We start from the raw sequence: 15,371 nt of genomic DNA on the forward strand, positions 1-15,371 counted from the left end.
AGCCCGCCCCGGCTCCGCCCCGAGCACGCCCCGGCTTGGGGGCGGGACCATCGCCCGCGACCCCGCCCCGCCCCTCGCAGCTGAGCCGAGCCGAACCGAGCCGAGGTTGCTCGCGGCCCTGCGCGGAGCCAGGCGGGGCCGGGAATGGGAGCGGGCGTTCTGGTTCGGGTCCTGTCAGTGTCGGCTGCGGCTCCCGAGAGGTGCGGCCCCCCCCGGCGGGCGGGTTGTGGGTCTCGGGGCCTGAGGCCCAAGCTGGCGTTGCGGTCGGGATCGGGACCGGGATCGCTGCGGGCGGCAGGAGCCGCTCCTGCTCCGCCTGCAGCCGGAGCTGCGCTGGGGTCCTGCCGGGGCTCTGGGCACGGGAGGACGGCGGCGGCGATTTCCTCTGATAACCTCTGATATCGACCCCCCCACAGCATCATTGATCCCCACCCGAGTGTCACTGACCCCCCCAATGTCATTGATGCCCCCCCAATATTCCATTGATCTTCCCTCAGCGTCACTGCCCCCCCCAATATTCCACTGATCTCCCCACTTGATCCCGCCCTTTTTCTCCCCTCACGTTTCCCGCCCTTTTTCTCCCCTCACGTTTCCCGCCCTTTTTCTCCCCTCACGTTTGCCGCACTTTTTCGTGGGGAACGACCCCTGAGGGGTCCTGTGGAAGGATTCTGGAGGTCCGAGGGGTGAATTTGGGGTTTGGAGGGAGGTTTTGGGGGGTCCCAGGGATGGATTTGGGGGTTTTTGGGGGTCCAAGGGATGGATTTGGGGGGTCCCGGTGTGGATCTGGGGTCCTGGGGAGGTTTTGGGGGGTCCCAGGGGTGGATTTGGATTTCATGGGGAGGGGTTTGGGGGTTTTTTGGGGCCTCAGGGGTGAATTTGGGGTCCGGGGAGAGGTTTTGGGGGTTTTTCGGGGTCCCAGGGGTGAATTTGGGGTCTGGGGAGGGGTTTTTGGGGGTCCCTCACCTGCAGGGCGTCGCGGGGGTGGCAGGGGAGGGGGCAGCAGGGGGGGCCCAGCGCCCACCCCCCCTTGGGCTTCAGGAGGGCGTCGATGAGACCGAAACAGCTCGGGGGGGGGGGGGGTCAAAAACGGGGGGGGGTCACGGGCTGGAACCCCCCAGTGCCCCCCAAACCACCCCCAGGGCCCCCCCGACCTCCAGGAGCCCGCAAAACCCTCCTCAGGTTCCTTTGATGCCTCAAATGGGCCGCCCAAACCTCCCGAAGATCCCCGAAAAACACCCACAGCAGCCCCTTGAGACTCCCCGCAGACCCCCCAAACCCCTCCAGGACAACTCGGGACCCCCAGGACCCCCCAAAATCCGCCCCCCCCTCCCCCTGAGGCCTCATTTGACCCGCTCCACGTTGCGGACAGGCACCAGCTGATCAAGCCACAAGCACCAGCACCTGCGGGACTGGGATGGACTGGGAGCACTGGGAGGGTGATCAGAGAGAACTGGGATGGACGGGGAGTGGACTGGGACGAACTGGCAGGCGTGTGGGGGTCCATGGTGGGCACACGGTGCCTTACTGCTCTGTACTGGGATGGGTCTAATGGCCCCAGGGGAGGGGGTGTGGCCACACCGGTCCAGACTGGGAGGGGAGTCACCATGGCGCCGGAGGCGGAGTCGATGATACGAGCGAGGCAGGGACACCTAGGGGACAGCCAGGGCACCCCCAGGGACACCTAAAGGACAGCCAGGGCACCCCCAGGGACACCTAGGGGACAGCCAGGGCACCCACAGGGACACTCAGGGCACCCCAGGGACACCTAGGGGACATCAAGGGCACCCCAGAGGCAGCCACGGCACCCCACAGATAGCCAGGGAACCCCCAGGGACACCTAAGGGACAGCCAGGGCACCCCCAGGGACACCTAAGGAACAGCCAGGGCACCCCCAGGGACACCTAAGGGACAGCCAGGGCAGCCCTGGGACACCTAGGGGACAGCCAGGGCACCCCCAGGGACACCTATAGGAAAGCCTGGGCACTCCAGGGACAGCCAGGGAACCCCAGGGACACCTAGGGGACAGCCAGGGCACCCAGAGGGACACCCAGGGCACCCCCAGGGACACCTAGGGGACAGCCAGGGCACTCCCAGGGACACCTAGGGGACAGGCAGGGCACCCTTGGGACAGCCAGGGCTCCCCCAGGGACACCTAGGTGACAGCCAGGGCACTCCCAGGGACACCTAGGGGACAGGCAGGGCACCCTAGGGTCAGCCAGGGCTCCCCCAGGGACAACTAGGGGACAGCAAGGGAACCCCCAGGGACACCTAAAGGACAGTCAGGGCACTCCAGGGACACCTAGGGGACAGCCAGAGCACCCCAAGGACAGCCAGGGCACCCCCAGGGACACCTAAAGGACAGCCAGGGCACCCCAGGGACACCTAGGGGACAGCCAGGGCACCCACAGGGACACTCAGGGCACCCCAGGGACACCTAGGGGACATCAAGGGCACCCCAGAGGCAGCCACGGCACCCCACAGATAGCCAGGGAACCCCCAGGGACACCTAAGGGACAGCCAGGGCACCCCCAGGGACACCTAAGGAACAGCCAGGGCACCTCCAGGGACACCTATGGGACAGCCAGGGCAGCCCTGGGACACCTAGGGGATAGCCAGGGCACCCCCAGGGACACCTAAGGAACAGCCAGGGCACCCCCAGGGACACCTATGGGACAGCCAGGGCAGCCCTGGGACACCTAGGGGACAGCCAGGGCACCCCCAGAGCACCCCAGGGACACCCAGGGCACCCCCAGGGACACCGAGGGGACAGCCAGGGCACCCCAGGGACACCTAGGGGACAGGGAAGGCAACCCCAGGGACCCCCAGGGACAGCCAGGGCACCCCAGGGACGCCTTGGGGACAGCAAGGCACCCCAAGGACACCTAGGGGAAAGCCAGGGCCCCCCAGGGACACCTAAAAGACAGCCAGGGCAGCCCTGGGACACCTAGGGGACAGGGAAGGCAACCCCAGGGACCCCCAGGGACAGCCAGGGCACCCCAGGGACGCCTTGGGGACAGCAAGGCACCCCAAGGACACCTAGGGGACAGCCAGGGCCCCCCAGGGACACCTAAAAGACAGCCAGGGCAGCCCTGGGACACCTAGGGGACAGCCAGGGCACCCCCCGGGACACCTAAGAGACAGCCAGGGCACCCCAGGGACAAGTAGGGGACAGCCAGGGCACCCCCAGGGACACCTAGGGGACAGCCAGGGCACCCCAGGGACGCCTTGGGGACAGCAAGGCACCCAAAGGACACCTAGGGGACAGCCAGGGCACCCCAGGGACACTCAGGGCACCCCAGGGACACCTAGGGGACATCAAGGGAACCCCAGAGGCAGCCACGGCACCCCACAGATAGCCAGGGAACCCCCAGGGACACCTAAGGAACAGCCAGGGCACCCCCAGGGACACCTATGGGACAGCCAGGGCAGCCCTGGGACACCTAGGGGACAGCCAGGGCACCCCCAGGGACACCTAAGGAACAGCCAGGGCACCCCCAGGGACACCTATGGGACAGCCAGGGCAGCCCTGGGACACCTCGGGGACAGCCAGGGCACCCCCAGGGCACCCCAGGGACACCCAGGGCACCCCCAGGGACACCTAGGGGACACCCAGGGCACCCCCAGGGACACCGAGGGGACAGCCAGGGCACCCCAGGGACACCTAGGGGACAGGGAAGGCAACCCCAGGGACCCCCAGGGACAGCCAGGGCACCCCAGGGACGCCTTGGGGACAGCAAGGCACCCCAAGGACACCTAGGGGACAGCCAGGGCCCCCCAGGGACACCTAAAAGACAGCCAGGGCAGCCCTGGGACACCTAGGGGACAGCCAGGGCACCCCCCGGGACACCTAAGAGACAGCCAGGGCACCCCAGGGACAAGTAGGGGACAGCCAGGGCACCCCCAGGGACACCTAGGGGACAGCCAGGGCACCCCAGGGATGCCTTGGGGACAGCAAGGCACCCCAAGGACACCTAGGGGACAGCCAGGGCACCCCAGGGACACTCAGGGCACCCCAGGGACACCTAGGGGACATCAAGGGAACCCCAGAGGCAGCCACGGCACCCCACAGATAGCCAGGGAACCCCCAGGGACACCTAAGGAACAGCCAGGGCACCCCCAGGGACACCTATGGGACAGCCAGGGCAGCCCTGGGACACCTAGGGGACAGCCAGGGCACCCCCAGGGACACCTAAGGAACAGCCAGGGCACCCCCAGGGACACCTATGGGACAGCCAGGGCAGCCCTGGGACACCTAGGGGACAGCCAGGGCACCCCCAGGGCACCCCAGGGACACCCAGGGCACCCCCAGGGACACCTAGGGGACACCCAGGGCACCCCCAGGGACACCGAGGGGACAGCCAGGGCACCCCAGGGACACCTAGGGGACAGGGAAGGCAACCCCAGGGACCCCCAGGGACAGCCAGGGCACCCCAGGGACGCCTTGGGGACAGCAAGGCACCCCAAGGACACCTAGGGGACAGCCAGGGCCCCCCAGGGACACCTAGGGGACAGCCAGGGCACCCCAGGGACGCCTTGGGGACAGCAAGGCACCCCAAGGACACCTAGGGGACAGCCAGGGCACCCCAGGGACACTCAGGGCACCCCAGGGACACCTAGGGGACATCAAGGGAACCCCAGAGGCAGCCACGGCACCCCACAGATAGCCAGGGAACCCCCAGGGACACCTAAGGAACAGCCAGGGCACCCCCAGGGACACCTATGGGACAGCCAGGGCAGCCCTGGGACACCTAGGGGACAGCCAGGGCACCCCCAGGGACACCTATAGGAAAGCCTGGGCACCCCAGGGACAGCCAGGGAACCCCAGGGACACCTAGGGGACAGCCAGGGCCCCCCAGGGACACCTAGAAGACAGCCAGGGCACCACAGGAACAGCCAGGGCACCCCCGGGGACACCCAGGGGACCCCAGGGACACCTAGGGGACAGCCAGGGCACCCAGAGGGACACCCAGGGCACCCCCAGGGACACCTAGGGGACAGCCAGGGCACTCCCAGGGACACCTAGGGGACAGGCAGGGCACCCTTGGGACAGCCAGGGCTCCCCCAGGGACAACTAGGGGACAGCCAGGGACCCCCAGGGACACCTAGGTGACAGCCAGGGCACTCCCAGGGACACCTAGGGGACAGGCAGGGCACCCTAGGGTCAGCCAGGGCTCCCCCAGGGACAACTAGGGGACAGCCAGGGAACCCCCAGGGACACCTAGGGGACAGTCAGGGCACTCCAGGGACACCTAGGGGACAGCCAGAGCACCCCAAGGACAGCCAGGGCACCCCCAGGGACACCTCGGGGACAGGCAGGGCACCCCCAGGGACACCTAGGGGACAGCAAGGCACCCCAGGGACACCCTGGGCACCCCCAAGGACACATAAGGGACAGCCAGGGCACCCCCAGGGACATCTAAGGGACAGCCAGGGCACCCCCAGGGACACCTAGGGGACAGCTAGGGCACCCCAAGGACACCCAGGGCACCCCCAGGGACACCAAGGGGACAGCCAGGGCACCTCCAGGGACACCTATGGGACAGCCAGGGCACCCCCAGGGACACCAAGGGGACAGCCAGGGCACCTCCAGGGACACCTAGGGGACAGGCAGGTCACCCCCAGGGACACCAAGGGGACAGCCACGGCACCCCAGGGACAGCCAGGGTACCCCCAGGGACCCCTACGGGACAGCCTGGGCACCCCCAGGGACACCTAGGGGACAGCCAGGGCACCCCCAGGGACACTTAGGGGACAGCCAGGGCCCTCCCAGGGACACCAGGGTACACCCAGGGCCCCCCCAGGGACAGACAAGGCACCCCTAGGGACACCTATGGGACAGCCAGGGACCCCCAGGGACAGCCAGGGCACCCCCAGGGACACCTAGGGGACAGCCAGGGCACCCCAGGGACGCCTTGGGGACAGCAAGGCACCCCAAGGACACCTAGGGGACAGCCAGGGCACCCCAGGGAAAGCCAGGGCACCCCAGGGACACCTAGGGGACAGCCAGGGACCCCCAGGGACAGCCAGGGCACCTCCAGGGACTCCAGGGCATCCCCAGGGACACCTAGGGGACAGGCAGGGCACCCCCAGGCACAGCCAGGGGACAGCCAGGGCCCCCCCAGAGGTTGAAGGGGCCCCCCCGCTCCAAACCCAGCACGGATGCCTGCGTTGCGGCCCCCCAAAAACCCATGGCCGCCCCTCGAGCTGATATCGACCCCCCCACAGCATCATTGATCCCCACCCGAGTGTCACTGACCCCCCCAATGTCATTGATGCCCCCCCAATATTCCATTGATCCTTCCTCAGCGTCGCTGACCCCCCCCAAAATTCCATTGATCCCCTCCACTTGATCCCGCCCTTTTTCTCCCCTCACGTTTCCCGCCCTTTTTCTCCCCTCACGTTTCCCGCACTTTTTCGTGGGGAACGACCCCTGAGGGGTCCTGTGGAAGGATTCTGGAGGTCCGAGGGGTGAATTTGGGGTTTGAAGGGAGGTTTTGGGGGGTCCCAGGGATGGATTTGGGGGTTTTTGGGGGTCCAAGGGATGGATTTGGGGGTCCCGGGGTGGATCTGGGGTCCTGGGGAGGTTTTGGGGGGTCCCAGGGGTGGATTTGGGGTTCATGGGGAGGGGTTTGGGGGTTTTTTGGGGTCCCAGGGGTGAATTTGGGGTCTGGGGAGGGGTTTTTGGGGGTCCCTCACCTGCAGGGCGTCGCGGGGGTGGCAGGGGGAGGGGGCAGCGGGGGGGGCCCAGCGCCCACCCCCCCTTGGGCTTCAGGAGGGCGTCGATGAGACCGAAACAGCTCGGGGGGGGGGGGGGGGGTCAAAAACGGGGGGGGGTCACGGGCTGGAACCCCCCAGTGCCCCCCAAACCACCCCCAGGGCCCCCCCGACCTCCAGGAGCCCGCAAAACCCTCCTCAGGTTCCTTTGATGCCTCAAATGGGCCGCCCAAACCTCCCGAAGATCCCCGAAAAACACCCACAGCAGCCCCTTGAGACTCCCCGCAGACCCCCCAAACCCCTCCAGGACAACTCGGGACCCCCAGGACCCCCCAAAATCCGCCCCCCCCCTCCCCCTGAGGCCTCATTTGACCCGCTCCACGTTGCGGACAGGCACCAGCTGATCAAGCCACAAGCACCAGCACCTGCGGGACTGGGATGGACTGGGAGCACTGGGAGGGTGATCAGAGAGAACTGGGATGGACGGGGAGTGGACTGGGACGAACTGGCAGGCGTGTGGGGGTCCATGGTGGGCACACGGTGCCTTACTGCTCTGTACTGGGATGGGTCTAATGGCCCCAGGGGAGGGGGTGTGGCCACACCGGTCCAGACTGGGAGGGGAGTCACCATGGCGCCGGAGGCGGAGTCGAGGATACGAGCGAGGCAGGGACACCTAGGGGACAGCCAGGGCACCCCCAGGGACACCTAAAGGACAGCCAGGGCACCCCAGGGACACCTAGGGGACATCAAGGGCACCCCAGAGGCAGCCACGGCACCCCACAGATAGCCAGGGAACCCCCAGGGACACCTAAGTGACAGCCAGGGCACCCCCAGGGACACCTAAGGAACAGCCAGGGCACCCCCAGGGACACCTATGGGACAGCCAGGGCAGCCCTGGGACACCTAGGGGACAGCCAGGGCACCCCCAGGGACACCTATAGGAAAGCCTGGGCACCCCAGGGACAGCCAGGGAACCCCAGGGACACCTAGGGGACAGCCAGGGCCCCCCAGGGACACCTAGAAGACAGCCAGGGCACCACAGGAACAGCCAGGGCACCCCCGGGGACACCCAGGGGACCCCAGGGACACCTAGGGGACAGCAAGGGCACCCAGAGGGACACCCAGGGCACCCCCAGGGACACCTAGGGGACAGCCAGGGCACTCCCAGGGACACCTAGGGGACAGGCAGAGCACCCTTGGGACAGCCAGGGCTCCCCCAGGGACAACTAGGGGACAGCCAGGGACCCCCTGGGACATCTAGGTGACAGCCAGGGCACTCCCCGGGACACCTAGGGGACAGGCAGGGCACCCTAGGGTCAGCCAGGGCTCCCCCAGGGACAACTAGGGGACAGCCAGGGAACCCCCAGGGACACCTAGGGGACAGTCAGGGCACTCCAGGGACACCTAGGGGACAGCCAGAGCACCCCAAGGACAGCCAGGGCACCCCCAGGGACACCTCGGGGACAGGCAGGGCACCCCCAGGGACACCTAGGGGACAGCAAGGCACCCCAGGGACACCCTGGGCACCCCCAAGGACACATAAGGGACAGCCAGGGCACCCCCAGGGACATCTAAGGGACAGCCAGGGTACCCCAGGGACACCAAGGGGATAGCCAGGGCACCCCCAGGGACACCTAGGGGACAGCTAGGGCACCCCAAGGACACCCAGGGCACCCCCAGGGACACCAAGGGGACAGCCAGGGCACCTCCAGGGACACCTATGGGACAGCCAGGGCACCCCCAGGGACACCAAGGGGACAGCCAGGGCACCTCCAGGGACACCTAGGGGACAGGCAGGTCACCCCCAGGGACACCAAGGGGACAGCCACGGCACCCCAGGGACAGCCAGGGTACCCCCAGGGACCCCTACGGGACAGCCTGGGCACCCCCAGGGACACCTAGGGGACAGCCAGGGCACCCCCAGGGACACTTAGGGGACAGCCAGGGCCCTCCCAGGGACACCAGGGTACACCCAGGGCCCCCCCAGGGACAGACAAGGCACCCCTAGGGACACCTATGGGACAGCCAGGGACCCCCAGGGACAGCCAGGGCACCCCCAGGGACACCTAGGGGACAGCCAGGGCACCCCAGGGACGCCTTGGGGACAGCAAGGCACCCCAAGGACACATAGGGGACAGCCAGGGACCCCCAGGGACAGCCAGGGCACCCCCTGGGACTCCAGGGCATCCCCAGGGACACCTAGGGGACAGGCAGGGCACCCCCAGGTACAGCCAGGGGACAGCCAGGGCCCCCCCAGAGGTTGAAGGGGCCCCCCCGCTCCAAACCCAGCACGGATGCCTGCGTTGCGGCCCCCCAAAAACCCATGGCCGCCCCTCGAGCTGATATCGACCCCCCCACAGCATCATTGATCCCCACCCGAGTGTCACTGACCCCCCCAATGTCATTGATGCCCCCCCAATATTCCATTGATCCTTCCTCAGCGTCGCTGACCCCCCCCAAAATTCCATTGATCCCCTCCACTTGATCCCGCCCTTTTTCTCCCCTCACGTTTCCCGCCCTTTTTCTCCCCTCACGTTTCCCGCACTTTTTCGTGGGGAACGACCCCTGAGGGGTCCTGTGGAAGGATTCTGGAGGTCCGAGGGGTGAATTTGGGGTTTGAAGGGAGGTTTTGGGGGGTCCCAGGGATGGATTTGGGGGTTTTTGGGGGTCCAAGGGATGGATTTGGGGGTCCCGGGGTGGATCTGGGGTCCTGGGGAGGTTTTGGGGGGTCCCAGGGGTGGATTTGGGGTTCATGGGGAGGGGTTTGGGGGTTTTTTGGGGCCTCAGGGGTGAATTTGGGGTCCGGGGAGAGGTTTTGGGGGTTTTTTGGGGTCCCAGGGGTGAATTTGGGGTCTGGGGAGGGGTTTTTGGGGGTCCCTCACCTGCAGGGCGTCGCGGGGGTGGCAGGGGGAGGGGGCAGCGGGGGGGGCCCAGCGCCCACCCCCCCTTGGGCTTCAGGAGGGCGTCGATGAGACCGAAACAGCTCGGGGGGGGGGGGGGGGGTCAAAAACGGGGGGGGGTCACGGGCTGGAACCCCCCAGTGCCCCCCAAACCACCCCCAGGGCCCCCCCGACCTCCAGGAGCCCGCAAAACCCTCCTCAGGTTCCTTTGATGCCTCAAATGGGCCGCCCAAACCTCCCGAAGATCCCCGAAAAACACCCACAGCAGCCCCTTGAGACTCCCCGCAGACCCCCCAAACCCCTCCAGGACAACTCGGGACCCCCAGGACCCCCCAAAATCCGCCCCCCCCTCCCCCTGAGGCCTCATTTGACCCGCTCCACGTTGCGGACAGGCACCAGCTGATCAAGCCACAAGCACCAGCACCTGCGGGACTGGGATGGACTGGGAGCACTGGGAGGGTGATCAGAGAGAACTGGGATGGACGGGGAGTGGACTGGGACGAACTGGCAGGCGTGTGGGGGTCCATGGTGGGCACACGGTGCCTTACTGCTCTGTACTGGGATGGGTCTAATGGCCCCAGGGGAGGGGGTGTGGCCACACCGGTCCAGACTGGGAGGGGAGTCACCATGGCGCCGGAGGCGGAGTCGAGGATACGAGCGAGGCAGGGACACCTAGGGGACAGCCAGGGCACCCCCAGGGACACCTAAAGGACAGCCAGGGCACCCCAGGGACACCTAGGGGACAGCCAGGGCACCCACAGGGACACTCAGGGCACCCCAGGGACACCTAGGGGACATCAAGGGCACCCCAGAGGCAGCCACGGCACCCCACAGATAGCCAGGGAACCCCCAGGGACACCTAAGGGACAGCCAGGGCACCCCCAGGGACACCTAAGGAACAGCCAGGGCACCCCCAGGGACACCTATGGGACAGCCAGGGCAGCCCTGGGACACCTAGGGGACAGCCAGGGCACCCCCAGGGCACCCCAGGGACACCCAGGGCACCCCCAGGGACACCTAGGGGACACCCAGGGCACCCCCAGGGACACCGAGGGGACAGCCAGGGCACCCCAGGGACACCTAGGGGACAGGGAAGGCAACCCCAGGGACCCCCAGGGACAGCCAGGGCACCCCAGGGACGCCTTGGGGACAGCAAGGCACCCCAAGGACACCTAGGGGACAGCCAGGGCCCCCCAGGGACACCTAAAAGACAGCCAGGGCAGCCCTGGGACACCTAGGGGACAGCCAGGGCACCCCCAGGGACACCTAAGAGACAGCCAGGGCACCCCAGGGACAACTAGGGGACAGCCAGGGCACCCCCAGGGACACCTAGGGGACAGCCAGGGCATCCCAGGGACAGTCAGGTCCCCCCAAGGGACACCTAGTGGACAGCCCGTGGACCCCAAGGGACACCTAGGGGACAGGCAGGGCATCCCAGGGACAGCCAGAGCACCCCAGGGACACCTAGGGGACAGCCGGGGCGCCCCCAGGGCCACCTAGGGGAAAGCCAGGGCACCCAGAGCTCCAAGTGCTCTCCAAGGCAGGCTCAAAACCCTTACCAACGATTGGCTTTAATAAAGCAACTCACACAAAGTCACCAGCACCACACGGTTGGTCTGTAACGGCTGCAACAAAATATGCCCTCCTGGAAGCAGTTCAGCACTTACTGATCACTTCTTTGTTTTGGCACTTCCCAGCCAGGGCCTGCGGGGCCTCCTGCAGATGCAGGTCTTCGCTGACAAGGCTCCACTTGTGCAGCAGCAGCAGGATTAGGGGCAGGAGCAGGAGCAGCTCCCTGAAATTTTAGAAAATATTAGAAAAATACAGGCAAAAATCTCACCTCTGTCCTCCCCTAAGAACATCCCTAGGACATCATCCCAGTTTTTCCCAGCTAGGAGCTGCAAGGAATTCAGGCAGGGGAATTGACATTAGGGAACAGCTTTGTAAAGTCAAAGGCAGAAAGAGAAGATCCACCAGCAAAGGGCAGGAAAGGGGAAAGGTTTCTGAAAACATTTCTGCAGTCTAATTAATAATTACTTCTGCTTCCCCAGCGAGAAGAACACAAACTCACAGCCATTCAGGCCTGACAGTCCCCTGCAGCCAGAGCTCAGCACACATCCACAGAAGCAAGTCCAGCACCTGAAAGAAAAAAAAAAAAAAAAAAACAACAAAAAAACACAATCAAACCAGAAGGAAAAGGTGATTTCTTTGGCTTCAAAGTTATTTCAAGTTCTTAAAGCCCAACACAGCTGATAGGAGAAACAGAGTCAGGGCTCCTGGCAGACAGAGGGTGTTTTCCCCCCCAGGGGACTGCAGAGGAATTGTCTGGGACTTGGACTGTCCCTCGGGGTGACACCAGTTGCTGTGACTTTTATCATTCCATATGTTTGACTCCCAAAACTTCCCAGCCCAGGGGCTTGAGCTGACAGGGCAGCACAAAGATTGTTCTCTGTGTGGTGCCCAGATTTGGGGTTCACTGTCACCTTTGCTAGTTTAGATGAATTATACCCACGGCCCCGAATTCCCTGCTCAGTTCCTGCTGCAATAACCTCACAGTGCCTCACAGAGCATGGATATTCCCACGCAGAGCTGCTGCTTGAATGCCAGATGTGTCAGGAACTAGCAGAGCTTCCAAGGAAGCTCAGCAGGATAGGGACAGGATAGGTTTCTATTCCATAGATTTGGTTAATTCTAACCCTCATCCCCTGGGGGGTCACCTGTCAGATTTCCCTGGAATTCAGCCACCCCCTGAGCTCGGGCTCCAGGTGATGTTTCAGAGCAGGAGAAGGCACTGGCCGGCCTGTGCTGAGGCAGCCCCTGTGCCCTCGGGAGGACACAGCTCCCTGCAGGAGCTCAGCTCCTTTCCGAGCCCCAGCAGTGGCCTCTGCAAGTGCCTTTCCCTCAGGCAAGGGATGCCCATCCCTGCCTTCAGCACACCTCCAGTGGGACCCACCTGCAAAAGCTTTCCATCACTTCTGCACTCCGGCTGGCTCCCTGGAAAAGTCCAGACTTCATCCAAACGAAACTCCATCCCACTCAAACCTTTGATTTTGAGGCATCTCCGAGGGCCGTTGCTCTGGATTTAATTTCTGTGAGGGAGGAGCACCTTGGCTTTAATGCTGCCGATGGGTGATGTCCTCAGGCTGAAAGGGAGGGGATTTGGGGTGGCCAGGACATCCCTGGCAACTGTGTGGGAGCTCCGGGAGGTGGGAATTGCTGTCTGAGCCCCTCTGCAGACAGCCCGAGCCGCCGTTCCCGGGCAATGCCAGCTGTTCCCTGGGGAGCTCTTGGGCTGTGGGTGCCTCTGTCCGGGCTGCAGCATCTCCCCGTGCCCGGCGGGAGCAGCCCCTGGCCGAGGAGCCGCGGCAGCCCCGGGGCCGTGTCCGTGCCAGCCCCGAGCCCGGCCCCGGGCCCTGCGTTTGGCCGCCGCTGCCACGGGCGGGGCCCCGCAGGCACAGCTCCTCCCCTGCACATCATCCCAGGGCTGCTGGCCCCGCTGGGGCTGCCGGCCTCCTTCCTCCCTGCGCCTCCGGGCACCCGGGACACCTGCAGGAAACACCGAGGGACACTGCAGGCGGCACGGGGGGGCACCGAGGCCTCCGGCCAGAAAAGCAGCCCCGGCCTCAGCAGCTGCCATCAGTTTGGCCCGGCAACACTCACCTGCAGGAAACGCCCCTGTGCGGGTGGGACCGGCCCTGCCTCTCTGCAGAGCTTTGGCCGTGGAAGAAGGGAAGCCTCAGGACTTGTCCTGCTCTTTTCCGCCCAGAAAGAGACTTTGTGTAAGTACTTTTACGGCAGCTGTTGAGTAAATCCTGGAAAGGACAGGAAATCAGCGTCACTGGAAGAGCTTTGTGCTGTCGTGAGCTGCCAGCCAGTTCTGCCCTCGAGCCATTCCAGGGGCTGGTGTGTGAAGCAGCTTTGGCAGAGAAGGCGGCACTGCACTTACCTTAGTGGGGCCAAGCGTTGCCATCCTATGGAGGTCCATCCCCATAATGCAGAGATTGGTTCAGCTGCTTGGAGCAGAGTCCGGGTAATGCCAAGGTGCTGAGTTCGATTCTCAAACGGTCCGTCTGCTTGAGAGTCAGATTTTAGGATCCCTCTCAGGCTCAGTATATCCTGTGACCTGGAAATAAGAGGAAAATTCTCGGCTGAGTTTTAATAAAACAGCTTTTGCCATTGCAGGGTGTGAGCTGCACTCGGTGATTTTCGGCCGCGATGAGCCCCACGAGCATTCCGCCTTTCCTTGCCGCCATCTTGGTTGCGTCTGAGGCCACTTCCGGTCCCGCCGGCATCTTTTTTGCGGCACCGCTAAGGCCCCCGGCAGGTGTTTACACAGACGCCTGACTAAATCCACGAATCCGAACCCGGAGGCGGCGCGGATGAGCACATGGCCGGTGTCTTCACACCTGGAAACGCCGCGGAAAATTGCGCCCGGGCGGCGCTGTAGTCGGGGTTTTTGTGCAGGCATCTGCGTAAACGCCTACAGGGTCCTTATTTTTTCCCGCCCTTTTGGCCGCCCTTTTTGGAAGGTCGGGCGCCTCGCGCCTCGGCGCCATTTTGTGAGGGGCGACGCGTGACTTCCGCTTTTCCTTGCCGCCATCTTGGTTGCTGCTGAGGCCACTTCCGTCCCGGCCGCCATGTTCTTTGTGGCTCGGCATAGGCCTCCGCCAGGTGTTTACACAGACGCCTGACTAAATCCACGAATCCGAACGCAAGCGCGTCGCGACTGAGCACACGGCCCGTGTCGGCACACCTGGAAACGCCGCGGAAAATTGCGCCCGGGCAGCGCCGTAGTCGGGGTTTTTGTGCAGGCGTCTGGCTAAATGCCTATAGGGTCCTTATTTTTTCCCGCCCTTTTGGCCGCCTTTTTTGGAAGGTCGGGCGCCTCGCGCTTCGGCGCCATTTTGTGAGGGGCGACGTGTGACTTCCGCTTTCCCTTGCCGCCATCTTGGTTGCTCCTGAGGCCACTTCCGTCCCGGCCGCCATGTTCTTTGTGGCTCGGCATAGGCCTCCGCCAGGTGTTTACGCAGACGCCTGACTAAATCAACGAATCTGAACGCGGACGCGGCGCGACTGAGCACACGGCCCGTGTCCCCACACCTGGAAACGCCGCGGAAAATTGCCCCCGGGCGGCGCCGTAGTCGGGGTTTTGTGCAGGCAGCTGCATAAACACCTATAGGGTCCTTATTTTTCCCGCCCTTTTGGCCGCCCTTTTTAGAAGGTCAGGCGCCTCGCGTCTCGCCGCCATCTTGGTAGTGGAACCCACTAAAATGCCCCCTCGGCCGCTCACACAAGCGCCTGACTCAATGGACTGCCGCCCGCGGCGCCGCTGCGCCCCCATCCCGTGTCCGCACACCCGCAGACGCCGCGGAAAAGCGCGCCCGGACGGCTCCGGGGTCCGGGTGGCGCGCGCAGGCAGCCGGCTGCCACGCGCCCGGGCTCCTTGCCTTTTTCCCTCCCTTTCGGCCCCGAGCTGCGGGCGGGCGGGCGGCAGCGCCGCCCCCGAGCTCACAATGCGGGGCTGCCACGCGCGTCGGGGACGGGCGGGGGGGGACAGCTGCACTACCGCTCTTTGCCCACAGGGTGGCAGCACTGCCGCACGGCTCCGGCGGGACGGTCATGGGGGACAGCTGCACTACCGCTCTTTGCCCACAGGGTGGCAGCATTGCCGCACAGATCAGGCGGGACGGGCGGGAGGGACAGCTGCACTACCGCTCTTTGCCCACACGGTGGCAGCATTGCCGCACAGATCAGGCG

At 65.3% G+C, this 15,371-nt stretch overlaps 1 long non-coding RNA gene across 1 annotated transcript; it reads right to left on the reverse strand.

Annotated features, from left to right (window-relative positions):
• Positions 1-11,293: 11,293 nt before the first annotated feature.
• Positions 11,294-13,235, reverse strand: LOC136304836 (uncharacterized). Its single transcript, XR_010724847.1, has 3 exons — positions 12,568-13,235; positions 11,686-11,753; positions 11,294-11,409 (listed from the first exon to the last, which is right to left on the reverse strand). It is a non-coding gene; the product is annotated as an uncharacterized lncRNA (long non-coding RNA).
• Between the last annotated feature and the right edge of the window lie 2,136 nt (positions 13,236-15,371).

This window comes from Chamaea fasciata, unplaced genomic scaffold (assembly GCF_029207755.1).
Source record: "Chamaea fasciata isolate MVZ Bird 193981 ecotype frontalis unplaced genomic scaffold, bChaFas1.0.hap1 SCAF_202, whole genome shotgun sequence".
NCBI classification, from domain to species: Eukaryota; Metazoa; Chordata; class Aves; order Passeriformes; family Sylviidae; genus Chamaea; species Chamaea fasciata.